Below are 18,699 nucleotides of genomic sequence, written 5' to 3' on the forward strand. Positions count from 1 at the left end.
AGGATCACAAGGTCAGAAGATCAAGACCATCCTGGCTAACACGGTGAAACCCCGTCTCTACTAAAAATACAAAAACATTAGCCGGGTGCAGTGGCAGGCACCGGTAGTCCCAGCTACACGGGAGGCTGAGGCAGGAGAATGGCATGAACCTGGGGAGGCGGAGCTTGCAGTGAGCCAAGATTGCGCCACTGCACTCCAGCCTGGGTGACAGAGCAAGACTCCGTCTCAAAAAAAAAAAAAAAAAAAAAAAAAAAAAAATGCACAAGGAATTTGAATAGGCAGTTCTCCAAAGAATATATACAAATGGTCAATAAGGCCAGACATGGTGGCTCATGCCTGTAGTCCCAACATTTTGGGAAGATTGCCGAGGCAGGAGGATTGCTTGACACCAGGAGTTCAAGACCAACATAGTGAGATCCTGTCTCTACAAAAAAAAAAAAAAATTTAATTAGCTGGGTGTGGTGGCACACACTTGTAGTCCTAGCTACATGGAAGGCTGAGGTGGGAGGATTGCTTGAGCCCAGGACTTGGAGACTGCAGTGAGCTGTAATCACACCACTGCACTCTAGCCTGAGCAACAGAGCAAGACCCTGTCTCTTTAAAAAAAAAAAAAAAAAAAGCTGGGGGCAGAGGGGCTAGGCCAGGCATGGTGGCTCACGCCTGTAATCCCAGCACTTTGGGAGACTGAGGAGAGCAGATCACCTGAGGTCAGGAGTTCGAGACCAGCCTGGCCAGCATGGTGAAACCCCATCTGTACTAAAAATACAAAAATTAGCCGGGTGTGGTGGCGGGCACCTGTAATCTTAGCTACTCAGGAGGCTGAGGCAGGAGAATCGCTTGAACCCGAGAGGTGGAAGGCCACTGCCCTCCAGCCTAGACAACAGAGCAAGACTTCGTCTTAAAAAAAGAAGGGTGGGCCGGGCGCGGTGGCTCACGCCTGTAATCCCAGCACTTTGGGAGGCCGAGGCGGGTGGATCACAAGGTCAGGAGATCGAGACCATGGTGAAACCCCGTCTCTACTAAAAATACAAAAAATTAGCCGGGCGCAGTGGCGGGCGCCTGTAGTCCCAGCTACTCGGGAGGCTGAGGCAGGAGAATGGCGTGAACCCGGGAGGCGGAGCTTGCAGTGAGCCGAGATTGCGCCACTGCACTCCAGCCTGGGCGACAGAGCAAGACTCCGTCTCAAAAAAAAAAAAAAGGGTGGGGGTGTCAATAAGCACATGCAAAGATGCTCAATACTATTAGTCATGGGGGAAATGCAAATCAAAACACAATGAGGTATATGAAAGGAAAATAAAATCTCAGAACCCCAGTTCACTATGCCAAAAGGAACAAATTAAGCTAAAAGCTGAGTCGTGCAAGAAACTGCCTTTCCTTTTGTTCCTAAGCAGAGAGCTACAGATAAAAGGTTCAATATCTCCACAGGCAGCTACTCACCTTATCTTACATAAAGTGCCCATTTACTGAGCACGAGATGAATGCATCATTGACTATTGCCTCACCTGCTCCCTTTCTCTTGTAACATGTGGATGACCACACCCTCCCTCTTTCCCCTCCAGCCCACTTTTCCCCCTTTAAATACTGAAACCCTCAAAGTCATCTTTGAAGAAAGGCATAGACCACAGACTGTTTCTGCGATTCTGTGGTTTTTCTTCTCCCTGGCATTGTCCTTAACCTTGGTAAAATAAACATCTAAATTGATTGAGACCCAGCTTAGATAATTTTTAGTTCACAAATTGGCAACCACGAAGGGACTCCACGGAGGTGGCCCTGGCCTTTGACAAATCTCCTGTTGGTATTTAGTAACGGCTTGGTATCTGTCTTCATTGGTCAAACCAGTAGGACAATTTGTCGAGGGCTGGGAGCTCCCCCCTGCAGAGAATCCCGGATCTCTGAAAATTTGAGATCTAAGAGAGCTAAAATTTGAGAGCTAAGTTTTATTTTGTTGTACAACTTCTTTTCTGGACTTTTACTTGCTTCCAACAAGGAAGGCAACTTTTCCTGCTTCCACGACAATGGAGAGCAGGTAACTCGTTTCTGGAGTTCCAACTCACTTCCAACAGGGAAGGCAAGTTTGAAGTTTTTTTCCTGCTTCGTAGATGCTAAAGTGCAGGCCAGGCACAGTGGCTAAAGCCGGTAATCCCAGCACTTTGGAAGGCCAAGGCAGGTGAATCACTTGAGGCCAGGAGTTCAAGACCAGCCCAGCCATGATGGCGAAACCTTGTTTCTAGTAAAAATACAAAAATTAGCCAGGCGTGGTGGTGCATACCCGTAGTCCTAGCCACTCGGGAGGCTGAGGCAGGAGAATCGCTTGAACACAGGAGGAGGAGGTTGCAGTGAGCCAAGATCGCTCGATTGCACTCCTGCCTGGGAGACAGAGCAAGACTCCGTCTCAAAAAAATAAAATAAAATAAAAAATAAAATTTAACCTGAAAGACTGATTCAGGCCATGGTGGGAAGTGGGGGTTTGACATGACTCATTATACCCTGCAGCATTCATATCAACGCAGACCTTAAGTCTGATAAGAAACCTTTACATCTATTCGCTCTGAAGCCTGCTACCTGGAGGCTTCATCTGCATGAGAAAACTTTGGCCTTCACAACCTCTTACTATAACCCAGACATTTCTTTCCATTGATAATAACTCTTGCAACCAATTGCCAATCAGAAAGTTTTAAAATCCACCTATAACCTGGAAGCACCCCCCACATCAAGTTGTCCTGTCTTTCTGGACTGGACCAACGTATATCGTCAATGTATTTGATTGATGTCTCATGTCTCCCTAAAATGTATAAACCAAGCTGTGCCTCGACCACCTTGGGCATGTGTTCTCAGGATCTCCTGAGGCTGTGTCATAGGCCATGGTCACTCATATTTGGCTCAGAATAAACCTCCTCAAATATTTTACAGAGTTAGACTCTTGTTGTCGACAGTGTTTATGTATGGATGTGTGTGTTTATGTGTGTGTATGCATGTGTGTATGTATCTGTGTGTATATGTGTGTGTTTATGTGTGTGTATTCATGTGTATGCATGTGTGTATGTGTGTATGCATGTATGTATCTGTGTGTGTATGTGTGTGTTTATGTATGTGTGTATGCGTGTGTGTGTATGTGTGTGTATGCATGTATGTATCTGTGTGTGTGTATGTGTGTGTTTATGTATGTGTGTATGCGTGTGCGCGCGTGTGTGTGTGTGTGTATGTATGCCTTTATGCTTTCTTTTTTCTCTCCTAGGTTCTTGTTTTTTGAGAAAAAAATTTTTTCTTCCCAGTCGACTGATTCTGTTTTCTCCATTTACTTCTGCCTGTCTCTCCTTCCTCTCGCCGCCCTCTGCTGCATGAGGGACCTAAAATAATTTCTAACAGCCTGGGATTCCTTAAAGAAAACAGAGAAGGCGCCAGACTCCTTCTGGGGACAAACTTCTGTTTTTCCTTATGGAATCCTAAGAATGTAAAAAGACAAGTTCCTCTCAGATCTTAAAATGATTGTTTTTGTATTGCGTTATCTGATTTTTCTTTTTCTTTCTTTTTTTTACTAAAATAGTTATTACTACAGGGTCTACTCTTGTGTATTTAAGAGAGGGAGTGGTGTATTTGTAACAAAGTGCACTGTGAAAGCATTACATGGCCTAGTCTCATGATCTCTCTCTCCCTTTGGAGACCCGGGATTCAGTGTGGGCTCTGCCCAGAGCTCAGAGGTCCAGTTAAAAGACAGAGACTAAATTTAAAACTACCTTTCTAAACGAAATTGGTCTCCTCATAAAATCCTACGGTAGATTCCTATAATTTTATGTGTGGCTTGTGGCTTGGCATCCATTTTTAATCTCCCTCTAACACACCCAGTCTCTCTCTCCCTCTCTCTGTCTCTCTCTGTCTCTCTCTCTCTCTTTACAGATATACATTTCCCTCTCTGATTTTCACCCGAGTTGTTCCTATAGTACGTAAGTTTGGTTGACAATTGCCTAGGGTAATGAAACAGGTTATCACGAAATTAGAAGTCTAAGATAGTTGTGCTTTTTAGACCCAGGAGTCAAACCCCTATAACTTAATAGTACCAGGACTTAAAAACGATACAGAAAGTTACATGGATGTAATAACTTTTATTTAAAATTGTTTTATACCAGCTTTCCTAGGCAAATAAAAACATAAACAACTTAGACATATTAAGAAAAGCCAGGAGCTTTATAATAGGAGAAAAAAAGGGGTCTTGTGAATTTTATCAGTTCTACTTCTGCCTGTCTAATATGTCTATGTATTTATATGTCCTGTATATAATGTCTCACTCCAAAATATACATAAAACAGGTCTAATTGGCTTAAAGAAAAAAAATCAAATGCTTTATCAGAAAAATAGAAACTTTAAGCCCAAATGGTTTTTCAAGCTCACATGACTTAAGTGAATCTTTAACAAATAAGCTGGTTTTTAAATTATTGGTAAAATAAAATTAGAAATGGTTTCAGCATTGTCAATATACATTATTTATTGTTTATATTTATTAGTCAAAGGGTTTTATATTTATCTCTGCTAGATATAGGTGACAAAATTTGGCATGAGGATTATGAAGCTATAAATCCAGCCCAAAAGAGAATTATCGTTGAATAACTTTTTGATAAATAAGGCATGTAATATTGTTCCTTTAATGAAAACAGTTAAAGCCTGAGTTATTGGCAAAAAAACAAAAAACACACATGTATTCAACTTTAAGGTTCTTACTTAAGTAAACATCTGAAATTCACAGCTATAAAAATGATTAACAGGGAAATAACTTTAAATAATGACTATCACAGTTTTCATAAGTCATCTAGGTAAACTCTTTTTAAAAATAAACTAGGTAAATATAATGAAATAAATGCTTATAAATAAATGTCATATAATTCAGAATCTAAAGTGATATTAAATTAAATAATAGATACCCATTAAATGTCTGGGTCTTTTCCAATTTTTCCTTAAAAAATTATACAAAAACATTTTTCTTAAAAAAGTGTTCTGATTAAAAGGAAATAGTTTTGTCTAATTCAAAGGTTGTTTATTAAACAAGATAAAAGGTAAAGTAAATAAGAGAGATGTAAAGAAAATTATAAAGGGGTATCTTTGGCAAGAAAGGTTAAAAGAAAAGTAATTATATATAGAAAGAATCTTGTAAAAATTTTTTGTCCTAAAATAAAATGATTGATCATTTACAAAAGAGAGATGTTTAGGATAAAACAGGAAGCATGTTGTAAATGGTTTGTGTAAGTCATAATAAGGTTTATAAAAAGAGAATTTATGAAAAAAACTTTATGTGATCAAGTTGACTATAATTAAAAGGAAATTATTTATAATAGTCTTTCTAGAGTTTGGGTTTTGATATTAAAAATGCACTAATACACTAAAGAATTGGTTAGAACAACATTTTCTTAAGGTGTTGCTTTACTCTTAATAAAGTTACATGAGATTTTAATTTTTTAACCCAAAAGTTCAACTTTTATTGCATCTTGCTATTTTCAGCTTTCTCTCCCCTTTGAGAAGGACTGAGAGAATAATTCTCTCCTTCAACATTTTCGTCAACTCATATAAATTTTTTCCCTCAGGTCCTAACTGTTGTGGCCTGATGCTAAAAATGTTTTATCATAAAGGTCTAAAGGAAATGTTTTCGTCCAAGATAACATTCTGTACTCCTGGCATTTCTTAATATGTCCAAATTGTTCTGTGTTTTGATTTGCCTAGGAAAGCTGATATAAAAATTTTTTAATGAAGGTTATTACATCCATGTAACTTTCTGTAATGTTTTTAAAGTCCTGGTGCTGTTAAGTTAGAGGGCTTTGACTCCTGGGTCTAAAAAGGACACTGAGTCCTGCGAAATCTTAAATACTGATAGCAGTTAAAGCCTCATCTTCAGACCTAGGAGATGACATTCAAAATAAGCTGCATTTGTGAGACATGGAGCCAGAAATGAAAACTATTCAACCTCTCTAGGCCCAGGGACTATCATGGAAGAGGTGGGCATATGAGATTGTAAAGGCTGATTTTGAGAGATTAAATTAGTTCAGAGTTTCTCTATTAATTAAGCATTAACATCAAGGGCACACTGATGCAAGACCAGCACCTGGGCTCCTGTGTCAGATTAACAAGGTTTTCCTGAAGCATTATCCCACCCTGTAATTAAAAAATTATAAAAGTTTAGAAAATGGTTTATGGAAATTACATCTTAGGGTCAAGATGATTAAAATTTAATAGATTTGTTTATAAGATTTGAGAAACAGGATTTAATTGGCCTCATGCTGTCTTTATTAGAGCTTATCATTTGGGAAATTCAGTCTCCTCTCTCAAAGAATAAGGTTTTTAGGCCGGGTGTGTTGGCGCATGCCTGTAATCCCAGCACTTTGGGAAGATGAGGCGGGTGGATCACTTGAGGTCAGGAGTTCAAGACCAGCCTGGCCAACATGGGGAAACCCTGTCTCTACTAAAAATACAAAAAAATTGGCTGGGTGTGGTGGCAGGCGCCTATAATCCCAGCTACTCGGGAGTCTGAGACACAAGAATTGCTTGAACCTGGGAGGTGGAGGTTGCAAAGAGCCAAGATTGCACCACTATACTCCAGCCTTGGTGACAAAGTGAGAGTGTCTCGAAAACAAAAAAGAATAAAGGTTCTTGCCTTTTTTCTGAAATCTCTGAGTTATACCTTTGGCTAAATGAATGACTTATTTTATAATAACCTGTGATCCTATTTGGTGATATCAAGTGTTTTAAACTTTCTGTATTTGACAAACTTTCCAAAATAAAACAGTAAATTCACTAATTTGACCTCATCAATTTTTCAGCATTAGTCCTCTGAAGTCCAAAAAAGACACATTCAACTTATTTGGTAAAATAAAATCATACAGGAAGCACTGTCAAATATGAAATGGTGTTTAATCTTCCTTGGATTATATTTATATAAATTAGTTATTTATATAAATGAGTATGTGTTCCAAAATTGTATGAGATTCCTGTGATTCTGATATGTCTTAGTATATATCTTCAGTAGTAATTATGATTATTATGTAAAACTATTGTATACCACAGAAGTAACCAAATTTCCTTGTCAATCGTGTCTTTATGGCTGTTCTAAGACTTTTGTCATCCACAATTGTTTTAGTTTCATCCTTTTATAGGTGATTTATAATCAGCTGTAGAACTCTGAAGAGTACTCTTAAATACTCTTCTGACAACCCTAATTGTGCCATTGGAATAGAGAGAAAAACTTCCTGGGCTGTCATGGAGAGCTGATGTATTCATGACGATTGTTAATCCAGTCTTGAGCACAACAGGAGTTAATCGCATGAACTGAACTAACAGGAGATTGAAATAATCTTTTATGAGTTTTTGTTTAAAACATTTATTGATTCTTTTTGTTTTGTTTTACAGAGTCAAGAAAACTTTCTCTTCTTTTAAGCTGTTTATAGCTTTTAGCAATTTTATTGCTAAAAGTTTATTGCTTTTAGCAATTCAGTTAGCTGTTTATAGCTTTTAGCAATTCAGTAAAGTATACTCTCATGAGGAAAATTTAAAACAGAATTTCTTTCTCTTTACCTATTTTTCCAAAACTTGGAAACTATTTGTGAGTATTCTTAATTTATGGCAATGTAGTTATTTGTGTAAGTTCAATAAGTATCTTTTTTCTTTTATAACAGGGCATAATTGAAGACACTGTTAATTTTACCAAGGCTTTAACTGGAATGACATATTTTCAGACTTCTTTGAGAAAATGAGGCTGAACTATAGAGCTAATAAAAGCCCCTTGGAAAAACTGGCTTCATATACCCTGTCCTTTACAGGGTCCTGACCTGTGGAAAGTAAAGAACGTCACTTTCTGAATTCACTCAATTCATACAGGTATCTGCAGGCACAGATAAATCCTTGGCTGGGTGTGAGGCTTTTAAAAAGGTCTAATCTTAGATTCCTTACGGAAAAGCTTCCAGCAAAGCCAATTTTAAAAAGAGAGAGCCCATATGGCAAATGATTAGTCTTGCTTCACTTTATGCAAATAATCAAGCCAAGTGTAATAGAACTAAAATTTATTTTACAAATAAATTGGTCCTACTGTGATTTTGTCTTTAATAAAATTGGGGAATTGGAGAGAGAAAAGTCATGTTTCAAAATTAACTATAGTATACCTGTTATTAGATTCTAGCCTTGTCTAATGTTTTTCAATTTTTATTATTTTCTACAATTTGGACTGAATTCTAAAACTTCTCCTGGCTACAGTTCTCCAAAACAATGTTTTCAATGTTTTCCCTTCTTTCTTTTTTTTCCCCCTCATTTTTTCAGATGTGAAATCACTGAAAGTTAAGCTGTGTTTTTCTTAAAGCCCTATAAGCTGAACTTAAACTTTGGAAGAAAATAAAAGCAATCTCTTTATATGCATAAATAATTTTCATACCTGCCTACTGATATATGGACTTGAGAGTAATATGGCCTCTATCAGTTTTCCAGGCTTGTTCTTTCTTTTTTGTTTATCTACTTATTTCCTCCTTTTTTCCTGTTTTCTTTCTCTCTTCCTTCCCCTATATTTTCTTTGTGCAATGTGAGACTTCACAACCTACTAAAAATGAGCTTTCCTAATAATGTGGGACCTATTTGTCTAGAAATAAACCATCCTAGACATGAGAGATCAGACAAAAACTAACACTAGACACTCATTTCCTTCTAAAATGCTTTCTCCAAAAGATCTTAAATAGAAAACGGGGGCAGGCATACATGGTGGTTCATGCCTGTAATCCCAGCACTTTGGGAGGCTGAGACAGGAGGATCACTTGAGCCCAGGAGTTCAAGACCAGCCTGGGAAACAGAGTGAGACCCCATCTCTACTTAAAATTTAAAAAATTAGCCCAGCATGGTAACACATGCCTGTAGTCCCAGCTACTAGGGAGGCTGAGGCAGGAGGATTGCTTGAGTCCGGAAGGTTGAGGCTGCAGAGCAAAAACCCTGTAGGAACAAAGAAAAGAAAAAAAAAAAAAAGAAGAAGAAGAAAAGAAAAGAAAACCAGGGAGAAAAGAAAAGAAAACCAGGGAGAAAGGAAAATAAAAACTCAGGACACCAATTCACTCTGCCATAAGGAAAAAATTAAGCTGAAAGCTGAGTCATGCAAGAAGCTGCCTTTCCTTTTGTTCCTAAGCAGATAGCTACAGATAAAAGGTTCAATATCTCCATAGGCAGCTACTCTATGCTCACCTTATTTTATGTAAAGTGCCAATTTACTGTGCATGAGATGAATACATCATTGACTATGACCCTACTCGCTCCTTTTCTCTTGTGACATGTGGATTACCATACCCTCCCTCTTTCTCTTACAGCCCACCTTTCCCTCTTTAAATATTGAAACCCTCAAAGTTGTCTTTGGAGAAAGGCACAGACCTCTCTTCTGGGCATGTCCTTAACCTTGGAAAAATAAACATCTAAATTGATTAAGACCTGTCTCAGACACTTTTTCGTTCACAGGAACCACTTCACCCACCAGGATGGCCATAATAAAAATAAAAATTTTAAAAAAGGAAAATAAGGCTGAGCATGGTGGCTCATGCCTAAAATCCCAACACTCTGGGAGGCCAAAGTGGGAGGATCACTTGAGCCTAGGAGTTCAAGACCAGCCTGGGCAACATGGTGAGACCCTGTCTCTACAAAAAATACAAAAATTAGCCAGGTGTGGTGGTGGGCACCTGTAGTCCCAGCTACTCAGGAGGCTGAGGTTGGGGGATCGCTTGAGCCTGGGAGATGGAGGCTATAATGAGCTGTGATTGCGCCACTTGACTACAACCTAAGCAAGAGAAAGAGACCCTGTCCCCACCACCAAAAAAAAGGAAGAAAATAAGTGTTAGCAAGGATGTGGAGAAATGAGAACCCTCATACATTGCTGGTGGGAATGTAAAATCGTGCAGCTGCTTTGGAACGCAGTCTGGCAGTTCCTCCAAACGTCAAGCATAGACTTACTACAAGACCCAGCAATATACCCCAAAGAAATGAAAATGTTTGATCTTATACAAATGTATACACCATTATTTGTAAGCAGTGTCAGAGGCGTTCAAACCAGAGCAACTCCATGTTGAATAGGTGCTGGGTAAAATAAGGCTGTGACCTGCTGGGCTGCAATCCCAGGAAGAAGTTAAGCATTCTTTTTTTTTTTTTTTTTTCTGAGATGGAGTTTCGCTCTTATTGTCCAGGCTGGAGTGCAATGGCACGGTCTCAGCTCACTGCAACCTCCGCCTCCCACGTTCAAGCGATTCTCCTGCCCCAGCCTCCCAAGGAGCTGGGATTATAGGCATGAGCCACCATGCCCAGCAAGTTTTGTATTTTTGGTATAGACAGGATTTCATCATGTTGGTCAGGCTGGTCTCGAACTCCTGATCTCAGGTGATCCACCAGCCTCCACTTCACCAAGTACTGGGATTACAGGCGTGAACCACCATGCTCAGCCAGGGAACTAGGCATTCTTAATCACAGGATGTTTACGATTAAGGGAACAGATTAATAATGCTTACCCCACAGACCCAAGACTTAACAGATCCAGGACTTAACAGACCCAGGAAATGTCCTGATGTCCCTATATTTTATGAACAAAATTCTTAATTTAAGAATAAGTTTCGCTTTAAAGATAATAATATAGATTCTTATGGAAGACCGTAGGTAACAATCCTTTGTCACCAGCCCTTGTGGTAGAGCACATCTCTCCCATGATTTTTATCTTCAATATAAACAAGAAGAATTGTACCTAAGGCAGACACATTCCTCCTCTTGCCTTCGGGAATGCCCTGGTCTCTCTATGGTGTGGCCACTCTTTCGTTCCTTTACCTTCTTAATAAACTTGCTTTCACGTTACTCTGTGGACTCACTCTAAATTATCTCTTGCATGGGATCTAAGAACCCTCTCTCGGGGTCTGGATCAGGACCGCTTTCGGGTGACAGCAGCATTATTCATAATAGCTGAAAAGTGAAAACAACCCAAGTGTTCACCGAGTGACGAATGGATAAACAGAATGTGGTGTATCAATGCCATGGAATGTTACTCAGCCACAAAAAGGAACGAAGTACGGATTCATGCTGTGATGTGGGTGAACCTTAAAAACATTAAGCCCAGTGAAAGAAGCCAGACACAAAAGGCCACATATTGGATTAATCCATTTATATGCACTGTCCAGAATTGGGAAATCAATAGAGACAAAAAATAGATTAGCAGTTGCCCGGGACTGGAGGAGGGGGAAATGGGGAGTGACTGCTAATGGGTACATGGTTTCTTTTAGGGGTGATGAAGATATTCTAGAATTAGATGACGGTGATGATTGCACAACCCAGTGGATATACTAGAAACCATTTAATTATATACTTTTTTTTTTTTTTTTTTTTAGATGGGGTCTCGGTCTGTCGCCAAGGCTGAAGTGCAATGGCACGATCTTGGCTCACTGCAACCTCTACCTCCCAGGTTCAAGCAATTCTCTGCCTCAGCCTCCTGAGTAGCTGGGATTACAGGTGCCCACCACCAAGCCTGGCTAATTTTTTGTATTTTTAGTAGAGACGGGGATCACCATCTTGGCCAGGCTGGTCTTGAACTCCTGACCTTGTGATCCACCCATGATCTCAGCCTCCCAAAGTGCTGGCATTACAGGTGTAAGCCACTGCACCCGGCCGAATTATACACTTCAAAAGGGTAGCTGGAGTGCAGTGGCATGATCATAGTTTACTATAACCTCAAACGTCTGGACTCACGCAATCCTCCAGCCTCAGCCTCCCGAGTAGCTGGCACTAGAGGCACATGCCATCACACCTGACTTTTTTTTCTATTGTTTATAGAGACAGGGTCTTGATGTGTTGCCTATGTTGATCTTGGGCTCAAGCACTCCCTGCTTGCCCTCCCATAGTGCTGGGATTACAGGCATGAGCCACTATGCCCAGTCCAAAAGGATGAACTTAATGGGATATGAATTATATTCCATTAAAGAAAAAAGAAAGCAGAGTGGTGTGAGACAGTGAGGGGGGCCAGTTTACAGAAGGTGGTCAAGGAGGGCCTCCTCAGGAGATGCCATGTGAGCAAAGACCAGAAGGATGTAAAAGGAGTGCTCTGGGAGGGGCAGGGAGGACAGTGTTACAGGCAGAGGCAACAGCAAGTGCAAAGGCACTGGGGTGGGAGCATGCTTGCTGAGGTTTTCAAGACAGCAGGAGCCAGCACGGCTGGAGTGGAGAATGTGGAGGCGAGAGGTAGGCAATGATGCTGGAGATGACCTTGGGGACCACGAGGGCCAAGGCCAAGGTGAGAATCTGGCTCCTCTGCCACGTGGGACAGGGATCCACTGGAGGGTTTGAAGCAGGAGCCAGTAAGTGATGTGACCACACCTTTAAAGGGTCATACCAGAGAAAGACAAGAGGAAGGAAGGAGATGAGTCAGGGAACTACTGTGATCCCGCAGGACAGCAACATGGTGGAAGCAACGGCTATGGTCCCTGGGGAGCCAGACCTGACATCTGAGTCTCCCACTTTCAGCACAGGGGCTTTTGTTCCACACCCAGCAGTTCAGCAGCCACTTCTCTTCCTCCTTTCCCCTTCCCTCTCTACCTCCCTCTGCCCCGTCTCCTGCTCCCACTTTCCCTCTACCTGGCTGCCCCCAATATAACCCAAAGGGTGGGACAGGTGGTGGACAGGAACAAATGGCCAGATTTGAGGGCCAAGGCTGGGAAAGATGGGAGCAGAACCAAAGACGAAATTTGAGGGCCTAGGAAGTGCCTCTCCCAACCATTCCCTCCCCTCCACAGCGCATCCGGGCTTCTCTAGTCAAAGAGGAGACTTGCAAATTTGAGCTCCATGAGTCTAAGGAGGTACAGGGCCTTTCCTTGCCCCTCATTTTCTTGTGAGCCCCTGGGCTAAGGCCACTTCTCCTGAAGCCTCCACGTGTCACGCTGCCTGAGTAGCCTTGGAATAACTGGTTCATGCCAGCCCCCTTCCAGCCCAGGTCAGAGCCTGGCAAACTGGACTCAGGAGCAGTCATAAGAGGCAGGAGGACATGGTCATGATGAGCCCGAACTTTAGCACCATACTTCCTGGCTTCAAATCCCAGCCACGCTTCTTGCTGGCTGTGTGACTTAGCTTCTCCATGCCTCTGTTTCCTCATCTGTAAAATAGGAGCAACAATGCTACTGACAGCATCAGGCTGTGCCAAGAATGAGGGGAGTTACAGGGCACCTGGCACCTTGTAGCTGTGGGGCAGCTCAGAAGCAGGAGCAGTAAGATTCCTGGGCACCATTTACCTAGTGCCAACTACACATCAGGTGCTATACTTGGCATTTTCCAAACATTTCCTTGCTTGGAAATAATGGCTAACATTTAATGAACCCTGATGATGTGAGAGACACCACACTGAGGACTATCCCAGTGACTCAATGAATCCTCCCCTAACCTTATGAGGTAGCAATTATTACTGCCAGGCCCATTTTACAGAGGAGGAAACTGAGGTGCAGAGGGCTAAGTCCCATGCCAGAGGGCCCACCATAGAGGACTTGGGTTTCTAATCCAGGCAGGTCTGGCTGCAGTGACCCCCCTCTTGATACTACCCTGGCCCCCAGTCACCCTAAGTGGGCATTTTGCAGAGAGATTTCAGAGACCTACTCAAATGCAGGCCCTGAAATTTTCTCCTAAATCATCTTTGCAGGTGGGAGCGGGCTTCCCTTCCCTGCCTTTCTCCCGGCTGTGGCCGGAGCTCCCCAGCGAGCCAGGTGTTATTCCTGGCAGCTTTCCTCTTTCCCCAGAAAAGTCCCAAGGAGGCGTGGACAAAGGCAGGAAGCCCGGAGCCCAGGCGCCTGACCCCTGACGCTGGCTCTTCCAGCCCCGGGCCCTCAATCCAACTCAGGCTGTGGCCACATTCCAGGGTGACTCAGCCTGTGGCCAGCGGGGGCGAAGGAGGCTGTTTTGGGGCCTGTGGGCTCTAGCCTCACCCACAGACACTCTCACTTTTTTAGGCACTGCCAGGCCCTGGCTAGCAGGGCAGTGGGCCCTGACCTTTCCGTCCCCGGCTCCTGCCCACACAGCCGGTTTCCTGCCCACTGTGGGTCAGATCCCAAGGCATCTTTTCTGACTCCCCACTGGAGCCCCATCATGTGGGTTCCTCAGAAAACTGCCCATTCCTCACTCACTGACCCCACGGCCACCCCTACCGCCTGCCCTGGATCTGTCTCCCACGTGACCCTTTGTGAATCATGCAGAGGAGTCAAGGATGGGATGTCACCCGCCTCCGTGCCCCCTGAGGTATCGCATCTTCACTAGATGGAAGAGCCATGAAGGGAGGACGTGTTGTTCACTCCAGCACTCAGAACAGAGCCTGGTCTGAATGAGTCATGTATGCAGTCAGTGTTCAATGGGCAGCACCTGCCTCCCAGGGTTGATGAGAGGGTTAAGAAAGCCAATGCCGGTTAAGCGCCTGACACAGAGTCCGTCTTCTAGATTGTCCAGAGCAGAGGCTGGCATGGTTCATCTGCGCAATGTTGGGTAGACTGCTCAACTTCTCTGTTCAATCATTTCAACTTAATTCAGGGCCTTAAGCTCTGGGAGGATTTGATGGGGGAACAAAAGGGTTGCTCCAGCTCAGCTGTTAAACAAAATTCTGTTTAACCTGCTTAACCCATTCTTCCCCCAGGGCTTACCCACAGGCCGCCAGGGTTTTCAGTCTGCCATTAACAGGGTTTCCCAGATGCTCTTCCATACCTGCCCCGCACTGCTACCACTGTGCAGAAAAAGCACATGGCCTAGCCCTAGTTTTTATTTTCTGGCTTTTGAAATAGATACAAATTCACAGAATTATTTCTCAGCATAGGAAACAACAGAGAGGAAGTAGAGTGGTAACTAGAGTAGCTGCATGTTGGAGAGGCAACAGGGAGTAGTGGGGACTGTGGCAAGGTTTAGAGAGCGTGCTACCACTGAGTCCCAGGAAAGTATTGCTAGATCTTCCCATTTTTCACAAGAAGTTGGAAATCTAGATTTTTGTGTATGGAATCCCCCCATTTTCTCCTCTTGTCCCACACAGCACAAACCCAGCCCATCCAGGGCTGAATTCAGTCATGGACCACTGTTGGGTGACCTCTGGTCAGTGCATGTTAGAATGAGACAGATTTATTTGTGCCTATAAATTCTGCATCTTGCAAGGGCCCAGACCAGCCACTGGGCCACAGGGACCCTCACTTGATGCCACTATGCCTTCTGGACCCCTAGAAAAGGAGCCTCCCAACCAAGAGATCCCTCTCAATTCTCCCCGTGGTGGTCACATAAGCCCAAAGAAAGAGATGCAGTAGCCTGGTGACATGGCTGGGGCTTGAGAGACCACCTCCATGAGCCACCTCAAAGTACAGATAAACTGAGGCCTGGGAAGCAAGAAGAATGTTTCTGATACTCACAAGGCAAATCAATTAGCCTCAATGGACCCACAAGCCATACTCCTAACTCTCAGCTCACCACCCTCATGTTCACTGAATGGGGCTTGAAAATTCTCGCTGTGATTGCAGAAATTTGAATTTAAACTGGGAACTAGATGATATTAAGAATTATCTTTTTAAATTCTCAGGCAAGAAAATAGAATTGTAGTTGTCATTTTTTATGCATTCTGAAATATTCAAGGGTGGAATATCATGACATCTAATTCTTTTTTTTTTTTTTTTTTTTTTGAGATGGAGTCTGGCTCTGCTGCCCAGGCTGGAGTGCAGTGGCGCAATCTTGGCTCACTGCAAGCTCCGCCTCCTGGGTTCACGTCATTCTCCCACCTCAGCCTCCTGAGTAGCTGGGACTATAGGCTCCTGCCACCGCGCCTGGCTGATTTTTGTATTTTTAGTAGAGACGAGGTTTCACCGTGTTAGCCAGGATGGTCTTGATCTCCTGACCTCGTGATTGGCCCGCCTTGGCCTCCCAAAGCACTGGAATTACAGGCCTGAGCCACCACGCCTGGCCTACATCTAATATTTTTTAAACAATGTTAATGATTGTCAAATCAAGGTATCAGTACATGGGGGTTCTTACCGTATTCTTTTTCTGTTTCTGTATAGTTGAAATGTTTCCTAATTTAAAAGTTTTAAATTAAATTCTAGAGGTAAAGATGGAGTTGCTCACTCCCAGAAACAGTGGTTTCTTACTGGGATAAGCATGAATGTTGGAAGGGCCTAGATGTGGAATATAATTTTTGTATGACCTTGGGAAAGTCACTTCATCTTTTTAAACCTCAGTTGTATGATAAAGGTGGTGGAAATTACCTCAAGCCTTGGTCAGGATAAAGAAATGAGACGAGGGAGCTGCAGAGCCTTGCTTATTTCAACCCAAACTGGATCACCATTCACAAGGCATCAGGGTCACCCACTTGTTCCACTTGTTTGTCCTTCTTTAAGACTCTTTTGCTTGTAGTTGCATCTCTTAGTATCTTGAGGTCACACAGTTCTAAGACTTTTAAGTGTTCAGATTACCAGTATAAAGTGTGGGAAGAATGAGAATTCATTCTTCCTGTGAATTAAAAATTCTTGCAAAGCCAGGCGCGATGGCTCACACCTGTAATTCCAGCACTTTGGGAGGCTGCAGTGGGAGGATCACTTGAGCTGAATTTGAGATCATCCCGGACAACATAGCAAGATGCCATCTCTACAAAATATTAAAAATTAACTGGGCATGATAGCACACACCTGTAGTCCCAGCTACTGAGGAGGCTAAGATGAGAGGATCACCTGAGCCCAGGAGTTCAAGGCTCCAGTAAGCTATAATTGCACACTGCACTCCAGCCTGGGCGACAGTGTGAGATACTATCTCTAAAAATAAAAGCTAAAAATTCTTATAGCCCAGAGTTTTAATCCAGACAGATCTTGAGCAAGTTGCTTAGCCTTTCTGAGCCTGTTTCCTCCTCTGTAAAATGGAGATAACCAGAGTGTCCCTAGCTAAGCTGGAAGGAGAAAGTGAGATTAGGGATCTAAACTGGGGTCCCCAGGGTCCATGCACCTGCCCTCAAGCTGCCAGTGACCCTCATTCCCACACTTCTCCCCACTACCCACTGTTGACCCTTCCAAGGTGCCCACAGATATAAAAATCAAGGGCTCAGCAGGGCACAGTGGCTCACGCCTGTAATCCCAGCACCTTGGGAGGCCAAGGCGGGCTGATCACCTGAGGTCAGGAGTTCAAGACCAGCCTGGCTAACATGGCAAAACCCCGTTTCTACTAAAAATACAAAAAAAATTAGCCAGGCATGGTGGCACGTGCCTGTAATCCCAGCTACTCGGGAGGCGAGGCAGGAGAATCACTTGAACCCGGTAGGCAGAACTTGCAGTGGGCCGAGATCACACCATTGCACTCCAGCTTGGGCGACAAGAGCAAAACTCCATCTCAAAAATAAATAGGCCGGGCGCGGTGGCTCAAGCCTGTAATCCCAGCACTTTGGGAGGCCGAGGCGGGTGGATCATGAGGTCAGGAGATCGAGACCATCCTGGCTAACATGGTGAAACCCCGTCTCTACTAAAAATACAAAAAACTAGCCGGGCGTGGTGGCGTAGTCCCAGCTACTCGGAGGCTGAGGCAGGAGAATGGCGTGAACCTGGGAGGCGGAGCTTGCAGTGAGCCGAGATCGCGCCACTGCACTCCAGCCTGGGTGACACAGCGCGAGACTCCGTCTCAAAAAAAAAAAAAAAAATAAAAAAAAAAATAAATAAATAAATAAATAATTAATAAATAAAAAATTTTAAAAACCAAAGGCTCATCCCCAAAGATAAATTTGCTCTTCAGATTGATAGTTAGCAAGAACTAGCTAAAATAATTTAAACTGGCATTTCTTCTAACCCAGCAACTCCACTGTTAGCTACTATGATCATCATCTCCATTTTAAAGATTGGGAAACAGAGGCAGAGAACAGTTACTCAACTTGACCACATTTCCACAGGCTGAGAATTTTCATAGGTCAAGAATGCCGGGCTGGACACGGTGTAGCTCATGCCTGTAATCCCAGCACTTTGGAAGGCTGAGACAGGCAAATCACTTGAGGTCAGGAGTTCAAGACCAGCCTGGCCAACGTGGCAAAACCCCTCTCTCTACTAATAATACGAAAATTAGCCAGGCATGGTGGTGTGCGCCTGTAATCCCAGCTACTCCGGAGGCCGAGGCAGGAGGATCAATTGAGCCTAGGAAGCAGAAGTTGCAGTGAGTGGAGGTCATGCCACTATACTCCAGCCTGAGTGAGAACACAGCACATTGAAGTAGTAGAAACACTGGAAACAACCTAAGAGTCCATCAAAGGGACAAAAGAAAGCCAGACACAGTGGCTCACACCTGTAATCCCAGAACTTTGGGAAAGCCGAGGCAGGCGGATCACCTGAGGTCAGGAGTTCGAGACCAGCCTGGCCAACATGGAGAAACCCCGTCTTTACTAAAAATACAAAAATTAGCTGGGCATGGTGGCACATGCCTGTAATCCCAGCTACTGGGGAGGCTGAGGCAGAAGAATCGCTTGAACCTGGGAGGCGGAGGTTGCGATGAGCCGAGATTGTGCCACTGCACTCCAGCCTGGGCAACAAGAGCAAAGCTCCCTCTCAAAAGAAAAAAAGATCCCACAACTTATTCACATGATGGAAGACATTCTTACAGAGAGAATCAAAAGAATGGATTCGATCTCCATGTAGCAAAAAGATCTGCTTGTAGCAAAAAGAACAGATGTCAAAACTAAAATCTGGAGTGAAAAGAGCAAGCATC

At 43.3% G+C, this 18,699-nt stretch overlaps 1 protein-coding gene across 3 annotated transcripts in view; it reads right to left on the reverse strand.

The window, feature by feature from the left end:
• The window catches only part of PTGIS (prostaglandin I2 synthase), a 67,104-nt gene that overhangs the window by 46,632 nt on the left and 1,773 nt on the right, over window positions 1-18,699 (reverse strand). Inside the window, exon 1 of one of the 3 annotated variants that reach the window (XM_031656838.1) lies at window positions 10,727-11,333. The exons of the other annotated variants lie outside the window; for them this stretch is intronic. The gene's annotated coding sequence lies outside the window, so the exon portion shown is untranslated. Of the gene's footprint in view, window positions 1-10,726; window positions 11,334-18,699 lie in introns of those variants that run through there. 3 annotated transcript variants of the gene reach the window in all.

Source organism: Papio anubis, chromosome 16 (assembly GCF_008728515.1).
Source record: "Papio anubis isolate 15944 chromosome 16, Panubis1.0, whole genome shotgun sequence".
Lineage (NCBI taxonomy): Eukaryota > Metazoa > Chordata > Mammalia > Primates > Cercopithecidae > Papio > Papio anubis.